At 47.6% G+C, this 9,964-nt stretch overlaps 3 non-coding genes and 1 pseudogene across 3 annotated transcripts; all 4 read left to right on the top strand.

Moving 5' to 3' along the window:
* Positions 1-301: 301 nt before the first annotated feature.
* Positions 302-419, top strand: LOC121813370. Its single transcript, XR_006053676.1, has one exon. It is a non-coding gene; the product is annotated as a 5S ribosomal RNA (ribosomal RNA).
* An 858-nt stretch (positions 420-1,277) lies between these two features.
* On the top strand, positions 1,278-1,392 carry LOC121813372 (annotated as a pseudogene).
* Positions 1,393-1,949: 557 nt separating this feature from the next.
* Positions 1,950-2,067, top strand: LOC121813371. Its single transcript, XR_006053677.1, has one exon. It is a non-coding gene; the product is annotated as a 5S ribosomal RNA (ribosomal RNA).
* Positions 2,068-2,849: 782 nt separating this feature from the next.
* LOC121813369 lies at positions 2,850-2,968 on the top strand. Its single transcript, XR_006053675.1, has one exon. It is a non-coding gene; the product is annotated as a 5S ribosomal RNA (ribosomal RNA).
* The last annotated feature ends 6,996 nt before the right edge of the window (positions 2,969-9,964 follow it).

Here is a 9,964-nt window from a genome sequence, read left to right as displayed (position 1 = left end):
GGCTCTCACTCAGGCCACTCACATCACACCAGGCCCTGTGCTTCTGGCTGAGGCAATCTTCACCAAACCAGGCCCTGTGCTGCTAGCTGTGGCCATGTACAACACACCAGGCCCTGTGCTGGTTCCTGAGGCCATCTTCAACAATCCAGGGCCTGTGCTGTTGGATAAATGCTAAACTGAGCCTTTGGGTTAGGGTATTATGCAAACATGCAGGTAGGGTTATAGGATTGTCTTCGTAACTTCAGGTACTTGCCAATTATCACTTGAATCCATAAATTGAGACATTGTGCTGGTGCCAGCAGCTTACGGCCATACCACCCTGAGACGCCCGACCTCGTCTGATCTCGGAAGCTAAGCAGGGCTGGGCTTGGTTAGTACTTGGATGGGAGACTGCCTGGGAATACCTGGTGCTGTAAGCCTTTCCTTTTCATGTCATTGAAGTGCTTTTGATCCAGAGAAGGGGTGTATTAAAAGACCCAAAGCAGCTGCCCATTAATGAGGGCACATTAACGACATTGCTTTTGGCTCTATTCCAATGTCTTGTGCTGCTAGCTGATGCCACCTACACCACACCAGGGCCTGTGACTCTGGCTAAGGCAATCTACACCACACCAGGGCCTCAGTTGCCGGCTGGGGCCACTTACACCACACCAGGGCCTGTGGTACTGGCTGAGGCCACCTACACCACACCAGGGCCTTTGACTCTGGCTAAGGCAATCTACACCACACCCGGGCCTGACTTGCCGGCTGGGGCCACTTACACCACAACAGGGCCTGAGTGGCTGGCTGAGGCCACTTACACCACACCAGGGCCTGTGGCTGCTGGCTGAGGCGACTTACACCACACCAGGGCCTGTGGCTGCTGGCTGAGGCCACTTACACACACCAGGGCCTGTGGCTGCTGGCTGAGGCCACTTACACCACACCAGGGCCTGTGGCTGCTGGCTGAGGCCACTTACACCACACCAGGGCCTGTGGCTCTTGCTCAGGCCACTCACATCACACCAGGTCCTGTGCTTCTGACCGAGGCCATCTTCACCAAACCAGGCCTTGTGCTGCTAGCTGTGGCCATGTACAACACACCAGGCCCTGTGCTGGTTCCTGAGGCCATCTTCAACAATCCAGGGCCTGTGCTGTTGGATAAATGCTAAACTGAGCCTTTGGGTTAGGGTATTATGCAAACATGCAGGTAGGGTTATAGGATTGTCTTCGTAACTTCAGGTACTTGCCAATTATCCCTTGAATCCATAAATTGAGACATTTTGCTGGTGCCAGCAGCTTACGGCCATACCACCCTGAGTACGCCCGACCTCGTCTGATCTCGGAAGCTAAGCGGGCTGGGCTTGGTTAGTACTTGGATAGACTGCCTGGGAATACCTGGTGCTGTAAGCCTTTCTTTTCATGTCATTGAATGCTTTTGATCCAGAGAAGGGGTGTAATAAAAGACCCAAAGCAGCTGCCCATTAATGAGAGCACATTAACGACATTGCTTTTGGCTCTTTACCAATGTATTGTGCTGCTGGTTGAGGCCACCTACACCACACCAGGGCCCTCTGGCTGCAGGTTGAGGCCACTTACACCACACCAGGGCCTTTGGCTGCTGGCTAGGTGACTTACACCACAGCAGGGCTGCTGGCTGGCTAGGGCCGTGGTCTTGCTCAGGCCACTCACATCACACCAGGGCCTGTGCTTCTGGCCGAGGCCATCTTCACCAAACCAGGCCCTGTGCTGCTAGCTGTGGCCATGTACAACACACCAGGCCCTGTGCTGGTTCCTGAGGCCATCTTCAACAATAAGGGCCTGTGCTGTTGGATAAATGCTAAACTGAGCTTTGGGTTAGGGTATTATGCAAACATGCAGGTAGGGTTAAAGGATTGTCTTCGTAACTTCAGGTACTTGCCACCTAATCACTTGAATCCATAAATTGAGACATTGTGCTGGTGCCAGCAGCTTACGGCCATACCACCCTGAGCACGCCCGACCTCGTCTGATCTCGGAAGCTAAGCAGGGCTGGGCTTGGTTAGTACTTGGATGGAAACTGCCTGGGAATACCTGGTGCTGTAAGCCTTTCCTTTTCATGTCATTGAAGTGCTTTTGATCCAGAGAAGGGGTGTATTAAAAGACCCAAAGCAGCTGCCCATTAATGAGGGCACATTAACGACATTGCTTTTGGAACTTTTCCAATGTCTTGTGCTGCTAGCTGATGCCACCTACACCACACCAGGGCCTGAGTGACCGGCTGGGGCCACTTACACCACACCAGGGCCTGTGGCTGCTGGCTGAGGCCAATTACACCACACCAGGGCCTTAGTTGCTATTGAGGCCAATTACACCACACCAGGGCCTGTGGCACTGGCTGAGGCCACTTACACCACACCAGGGCCTGTGGCTGCTGGCTGAGGCCACTTACACCACACCAGGGCCTGGTGGCTGGCTGAGGCGACTTAACACCACATCCAGAGGCCTGTAGGCTGCTGGCATGAGGCCACTTACACCACACCAGGGCCTGTGGCTGCTGGCTGAGGCCACTTACACCACACCAGGGCCTGTGGCTCTTCTCAGGCCACTCACATCACACCAGGCCTGTGCTTCTGGCCGAGGCCATCTTCACCAAACCAGGCCCTGTGCTGCTAGCTGTGGCCATGTACAACACACCAGGCCCTGTGCTGGTTCCTGAGGCCATCTTCAACAATCCAGGGCCTGTGCTGTTGGATAAATGCTAAACTGAGCCTTTGGGTTAGGGTATTATGCAAACATGCAGGTAGGGTTATAGGATTGTCTTCGTAACTTCAGGTACTTGCCAATTATCACTTGAATCCATAAATTGAGACATTGTGCTGGTGCCAGCAGCTTACGGCCATACCACCCTGAGCACGCCCGACCTCGTCTGATCTCGGAAGCTAAGCAGGGCTGGGCTTGGTTAGTACTTGGATGGGAGACTGCCTGGGAATACCTGGTGCTGTAAGCCTTTCCTTTTCATGTCATTGAAGTGCTTTTGATCCAGAGAAGGGGTGTATTAAAAGACCCAAAGCAGCTGCCCATTAATGAGGGCACATTAACGACATTGCTTTTGGCTCTATTCCAATGTCTTGTGCTGCTAGCTGATGCCACCTACACCACACCAGGGCCTGTGACTCTGGCTAAGGCAATCTACACCACACCAGGGCCTCAGTTGCCGGCTGGGGCCACTTACACCACACCAGGGCCTGTGGTACTGGCTGAGGCCACCTACACCACACCAGGCCTTTGACTCTGGCTAAGGCAATCTACACCACACCCGGGCCTGACTTGCCGGCTGGGGCCACTTACACCACAACAGGGCCTGAGTGGCTGGCTGAGGCCACTTACACCACACCAGGGCCTGTGGCTGCTGGCTGAGGCCACTTACACCACACCAGGGCCTGTGGCTGCTGGCTGAGGCCACTTACACACACCAGGGCCTGTGGCTGCTGGCTGAGGCCACTTACACCACACCAGGGCCTGTGGCTGCTGGCTGAGGCCACTTACACCACACCAGGGCCTGTGGCTCTTGCTCAGGCCACTCACATCACACCAGGTCCTGTGCTTCTGACCGAGGCCATCTTCACCAAACCAGGCCTTGTGCTGCTAGCTGTGGCCATGTACAACACACCAGGCCCTGTGCTGGTTCCTGAGGCCATCTTCAACAATCCAGGGCCTGTGCTGTTGGATAAATGCTAAACTGAGCCTTTGGGTTAGGGTATTATGCAAACATGCAGGTAGGGTTATAGGATTGTCTTCGTAACTTCAGGTACTTGCCAATTATCACTTGAATCCATAAATTGAGACATTGTGCTGGTGCCAGCAGCTTACGGCCATACCACCCTGAGTACGCCCGACCTCGTCTGATCTCGGAAGCTAAGTGGGCTGGGCTTGGTTAGTACTTGGCTGGGAATACCTGGTGCTGTAAGTCTTTCATTTTCATGTCATTCGAACTGACTTTTGACAGAGAAGGGGTGTAATAAAGACCACAGACCAGTAAATACGTTTAAATTGCCGGCTTATTATTGTGTGAAGACAGAGAATAGACAGTTATAGACACAATACATAAAACATTCAACATCATACATTTAAGAAAACAAGGTTTTCTTTCCCCCCTTTTAGTTCAGTATGTTCTGTTAGTTCATCCTATTTATCTCAAAACCTTTTATTTGGCTTTAGAAGGATGTTATTTTCAACCTAGGTTATTGTTTTATTTATTTCAAGTTCCAAGTTCAAGTCTATCCTTTGATCTATTTGCATTAACACTGTGTTATTCTAAATCAAGTTCAGTTCTTTAGGCCCAAGATTTAATTTAATCTTGGTCCAGGTTCACCTTTAAATTCTCAACCAGTTCTTACTTTGTTTTAACCTAACAAAATTATTTACATTTCCATTAACACCATTACAGCATTAAAATGTAAGGTTGACCAAAATAAATTACAAAAATAAATAAATAAATGTAAAACTGAAAACGATTCAGCAAAAGGCTGAATAAATCCCTTAAACAAACAAATAAACAAAAGAAAGTTGTCTCTGTGTCCTTTAACTATTAATCCTGGAATTACTCCGAATGATTATCCAGTGCTTTGAAAGTCCGCTGTTCTTTTGCAGAGGTGTATGGATTAATCCTACCAGTTTTTCAGCGAAAGAGCTCAACGTCCAGCAGGGGGCGTTTTCCTTTTCCTGCTTGGTACAGTTCAATGGGTCCGTGGGTGGCTCGCCATCTTGTTTCTCGCTCAGCGAATCAAACTCCGATTCTAGCTCGGCATTTCCCGATCCAAACCTTAATGGCCAAGTCCCGTTTGGTTATGTTCACAACGTCACCAAGGCAAGGACAGGTCGGAAAAACAAAAATACATTTTCCAGGGCACAAAAATGGCTTTAAGTAGATTTTTGGCTTATTTTTACTATTTTTTCACTCATTTAAGCAGCAGCTCTGCAAGGACTGTCTGCATTTCTCTCTCTCTAGCATCAAAAAGAAGGAACAACCCGATTGGGTGTGGCTAATCACAGGAGTCACGCTGCAGCGTGCCCTTTCACAATAAGAGTCTCAACACATATTTTAACCATTTTACCTGGATGAACATAAAACACCATGAATTAGCAAGTTCTGTACCCTTTTAACATGTTTTTAAACACAAATGAAATCCTATAACATGAATTATATCATTGCTGATGTTTTTAATGAATTTTCTAACCATTATGATCTATTTATTGCCTATTTATCACCTGTAATATATTTCTTATGACTGTTTTTACTAACAGGCTTTTATTTGTTGTTAGCTATGTTAACCAGGGTTACACCCTCCCCTCTTAAATGTATGCAAGCCCCTTTGCATAATGCATAAATCAGACTACCTGGATATCATGGATTTCAATAGAGCCTGTGACAGCTTCACTTAAGCTTTGGAACAAAGACTGAACTATGCCAACAAGAGGGTTGCCTAATTGAGGGTATGTTAAGTGCTTGGGCTTTGTTCTCTCTCGGGATGATCTTCTGACTGATTGCTCTGCTTCGGGGTCATTTCTTTCAGTCTCATTGTTTACAGGTTCAGTTTCATTCACGTGAGTTTGAGTTGCTTCCTCATCATTAGTTTTCGTTGAATCCGATGCATTGTCCATTTCATTTTGTTGAGTTATCTGAGCTCGTTCCTTTGCAGGTTCAGGCAAGTTTTCCATTTCAGGTGTTTTCTCCATTTCAGGTATTTTGTCATTTTCAGGTAAGTTTTCCATATCCGGTAGGTTTCCACAATCAGGTAAGTTTACAGTTTCCGTCATGTCCATGTGCTCTTGAGCAATATCAGGCACTGTCACATTTTCTGAGATTTGAGAATTGTCTGATTTGGGTTGCTCATTAGCATGGTTTGACTTAGCCTTGGGAGGAAAAACTACCTCGTATTCCTCAATCGACCTTGAGATCTCTTTGGGAGGAGGTGGAGGGTAATACAGAGGGTAGTTATCCTCCTCAGAGTCGTATTCAAGTTCTGGTTCATCAGGATCAGTTGTTGGGTGTTGACGTGTGCTTGGCCGATGAGGCTTTACTTGGACTGCTGGAGGATTTTCAGGGGCAGTTGGCAAAAACCCACAAGGTAACAAAAGGTCTCTGTGGAGAGTTCTAGTGGAACCTTGGTGATGCTCGGGTTTGACTGTGTATACTGGGAGGTTGTCTTTTTGACTTACAACCACGTGGACGATGGACTCCCACTTATCAGCCAATTTGTTTTTTCCCCTAATCCGAACATTCCTTACAAGCACGCGATCTCCGACACCTAAGACAGATTCGGTTACATGTTTGTCATATCTAGTTTTGTTACGTTCAGCAACTTTGCTAACATTTTTAGTAGCCAGTTGGTAGCTCTCCTGAAGGTGAGATTTGAGGGCTTTAACATACTGTGAGTGAGATTGCTGCTGGCGATGATTCAGGGGGACATTGAAGGCAAGATCAATGGGTAACCTAGGCTGCCTGCCAAACATTAACTCGTACGGCGTAAACCCTGTACTTTCATGTTTGGTGCAGTTATACGCGTGAACGAGTGGCTTAACAAAGTCACGCCAATGTTTCTTGTCTTCGTCTTTGAGTGTACCCAACATGTTTAGCAGGGTTCTATTAAACCTCTCCACAGGGTTTCCCCTGGGATGGTAGGGTGAAGTTCTGACCTTCTCAATCCCAGCTAGGTCGCATAACTCTTTGATGGTTTTTGACTCAAAGTCTGCTCCCTGATCGCTATGCAACTTCTCGGGAAAACCGTAGTGGATTATAAAGTTTTCCCACAGGGCCTTGGCTACAGTTTTAGCCTTTTGGTTGGGAGTTGTCATTGCTACAGCATACTTCGTAAAGAAATCTGTAATAACTAAGACATCTTTAGTGTTGCTGCGATCTGGTTCAATCGTCAAGAAATCAATACACACCAACTCTAGAGGTCTGGTGACTTGAATGTTTACTAGGGGCGCCGCCCTCTCTGGCAGGGTCTTTCTGCAAACACACCTGCTACAGCTTTTGATCTTTTGCTCTATGTCTGAGGCCATTTTTGGCCAGAAAAATCTGGTTCTGGTTAAATCAAGGGTCCGGTCAAAACCAAAATGACCCATGTCATCGTGAAGGCTTTTGAAAACCATAGATCTTAGACTTTCAGGAAGAACCAGCTGGTACTGTGTCTCTTCACCTACTTGTCTTTTTCTGTACAAAATCCCATTCTGCAACTCAAGTTTGTTTAACTCACGCAGAAGGATGCTAAGTTGTGGGATCTCGTTGCGTACAGTAGGAGGAGATGTTTCACCTGTTTCAAGCTGGTGTATGATTTCACTGATAGCAGGATCGTTCGTTTGACTTTGTCTTATCTCTTCTTCTGACAAGCTTGGAATGACAGGAAAAGCGTCACACTGGTCGAAACTGTCGGGAACAGCATCAACGGACATAGACAGTGAAGTTACGAGTGGGCAGGCGAGAGCATGGTCTGTGTCAAGAGACTGGACTAGATGTTTCTCACAGATTGCACTGACAGCTTGAGTGGGAACGTAAGTGAAAGGATCGGTGCCAGGCAAGTGGTGTTGCACAAACTGACGGATCCGCTCCTGTTCCTTCAGGGAGACAAGGTCATTTAATGGCTCGAGATGCGGACGACGAGATAGGCCATCTGCGTCCATGTTTTGTTTTCCTGCTCTGTACCTAAGCTGGAACTCGAAAGAGGACAGGGCGGACAACCAGCGATAGCTCGTCGCATCTAACTTAGCGGTGGTCAAAATGTAAGTTAGGGGGTTGCTGTCAGTTATTACTGTGAAAGGACTGCCATATAAGTAATCACAAAACTTTTCCGTTACAGCCCATTTGAGGGCAAGAAACTCAAGCTTATGAGCAGGATAACGGCTTTCGCTTTTTGATAGTCCTCTGCTTGCGTATGCAATTACTCGCAACTCTCCCTCCTGCTCTTGATAAAGAGCTGCCCCTAACCCGATTGTGCTTGCATCTGTGTGCAATACGTAAGGCAACTTGGGATCGGCAAAGCCTAAAATTGGGGCAGAAGTCAGTTTGTCTATAATCGCCTCAAACGCTTTCTGACAACTCTCTGTCCATCTCTCCCCGAAAGGAGCTTTTGGCTGAAAGTATTGGACGTAGTTGGACTTAGAGCCATTGTTTTTTCGCAGTGGGGGGTATCCAGCAGTTAAGTTGGTAAGGGGTTTTACGATTTTTGAAAAGTCCTTAATAAACCGCCTATAATACCCCGCAAACCCTAAGAAGGAGCGGAGTTCTTTCAAGTTCTTGGGACTTGGCCATGTTTTTAACGCAGCTACTTTCTCGGGGTCTGTTTCTACACCGTTTTGGGAGACAATGTGCCCCAAGTACCGAACTGACGTCTGAAAAAACATACATTTTTCAGGCGATAGCTTCAGACCGTATTCTTTGAGACGATTAAGCACGTGGAGAAGGCGGGTCTCGTGTTGTTCGAGGGTTTCGGAGTAAACTATAAGGTCGTCTAGATAGACCAGGACTTCCTTAAGGTTGATGTCGCCCATACATTTCTCCATCAGCCTTTGAAATGTGCTGGGAGCGTTTGTTATGCCTTGGGGCATCCGGTTGAACTCAAAGAACCCCATCGGACATACGAAGGCTGTTTTGTGCTTATCTGCCTCATCGACCTCGATCTGGTAGTACCCGCTTTTGAGGTCAAGGACCGAGAACCACTTCGATCCTGTCAAGGCGGAGAACGCTTCTTCCAAGTTAGGAAGCGCGTAGGCGTCTTTGATGGTGTTCAGATTCAACTTACGGTAATCTACACAGAGTCTTACGTCTCCATTCTTCTTCCTTACCACCACTATCGGTGAGGAAAATGGCGACTCGGATTCGCGAATGACACCTGCATCGCTTAGTTCCTGCAAATGCCTCCGTACGGCGTCAAGATCTTGTGGTCGTACGGGGCGGGGTCTGTGCTTAAAGGGGGTTTCATCGCTCAGTTTGATTTGGTGTTTTACTTTGTTAGTGCAACCAAAGTCTGTATCGTGTAGTGCGAAAACCTCCGACATAGCACTTAACTTTTGTGTGATTCGTTCTTTCCATTCAGCAGGGACTGGAGAATCAGCAAAGTTAAGATTAAGCTCAGCAGGGTTCGAGTTGGGAGCCTGTTCGGACTGCTCTGTGATCTGACTGTTTGGTATGATCTCTTGAATAGCATGCATTTCGGCAATGACACTTTTTGCAGGGATAACTATGTCATGCTTACTTTCATTTCGCAGGACCACTGGAAGCTTTTGTGAGGGTTTCTCAGCAAGGGTAAGTAGACAGTTGGTGACCAAGACACCACCTGGCAAGGAGGATGTAGAGGGAGTCTCGACTACTACCCACCCGCCTGAGTGTTCAGTTTTTGCGTGGACTAAACCCTCTAAGACTCGACTTTGGCCTGCAGGAATGACTTCAGGCTCTTTCCCTGACAGAGTGATAAGACCAAGGCTGTCGTCTTCTTTTTGCTTGTGTCTTTGTTGTAACACGCTCAGCACTACTCTATAACCATAAGGCAGGATACTGAGGTCTGTATTAGCCAAGGAGAGGCTTTCAAAGACAAGGTCAAGAGTGTTAGTGCCAATTAAGAGAGAAGACTGAACACTAGAGCGTGTGTCTGGAACAATTAATGCAAGAGAAGACACAGTAAGTTCAGTACCAAAACAGTTCTTTGGAAAGGTAATGTCGACACAAATATAGCCTGAATATGGGACATTCTGACCATTTGCAGCTTCGACTTCTAGCAGGTCCTGTATTGGATGGATTTCAAGGTCTGCAAGATTGTTTTCATAGAACGATCGGGACACTGTGGTCACTTGCGATCCGGTATCAAGAAGGCAGCTTGCAAGCTTGATCATTGATTTTTACTTGAGCAGTGTACTTAGCTCCAATTAGACCCTTGGGTAGTTTCACAGTGGCTGATTTATTGTTTGAGAATCGTTTTTTGGGTTTATGTGAAGGCTCGGTGGGACT

Source organism: Haplochromis burtoni, unplaced genomic scaffold (genome assembly GCF_018398535.1).
Source record: "Haplochromis burtoni strain Fernald_Lab_line unplaced genomic scaffold, NCSU_Asbu1 Contig_1592, whole genome shotgun sequence".
Classification (NCBI taxonomy): domain Eukaryota; kingdom Metazoa; phylum Chordata; class Actinopteri; order Cichliformes; family Cichlidae; genus Haplochromis; species Haplochromis burtoni.
This window is presented reverse-complemented; position numbering and strand designations above follow the sequence as displayed.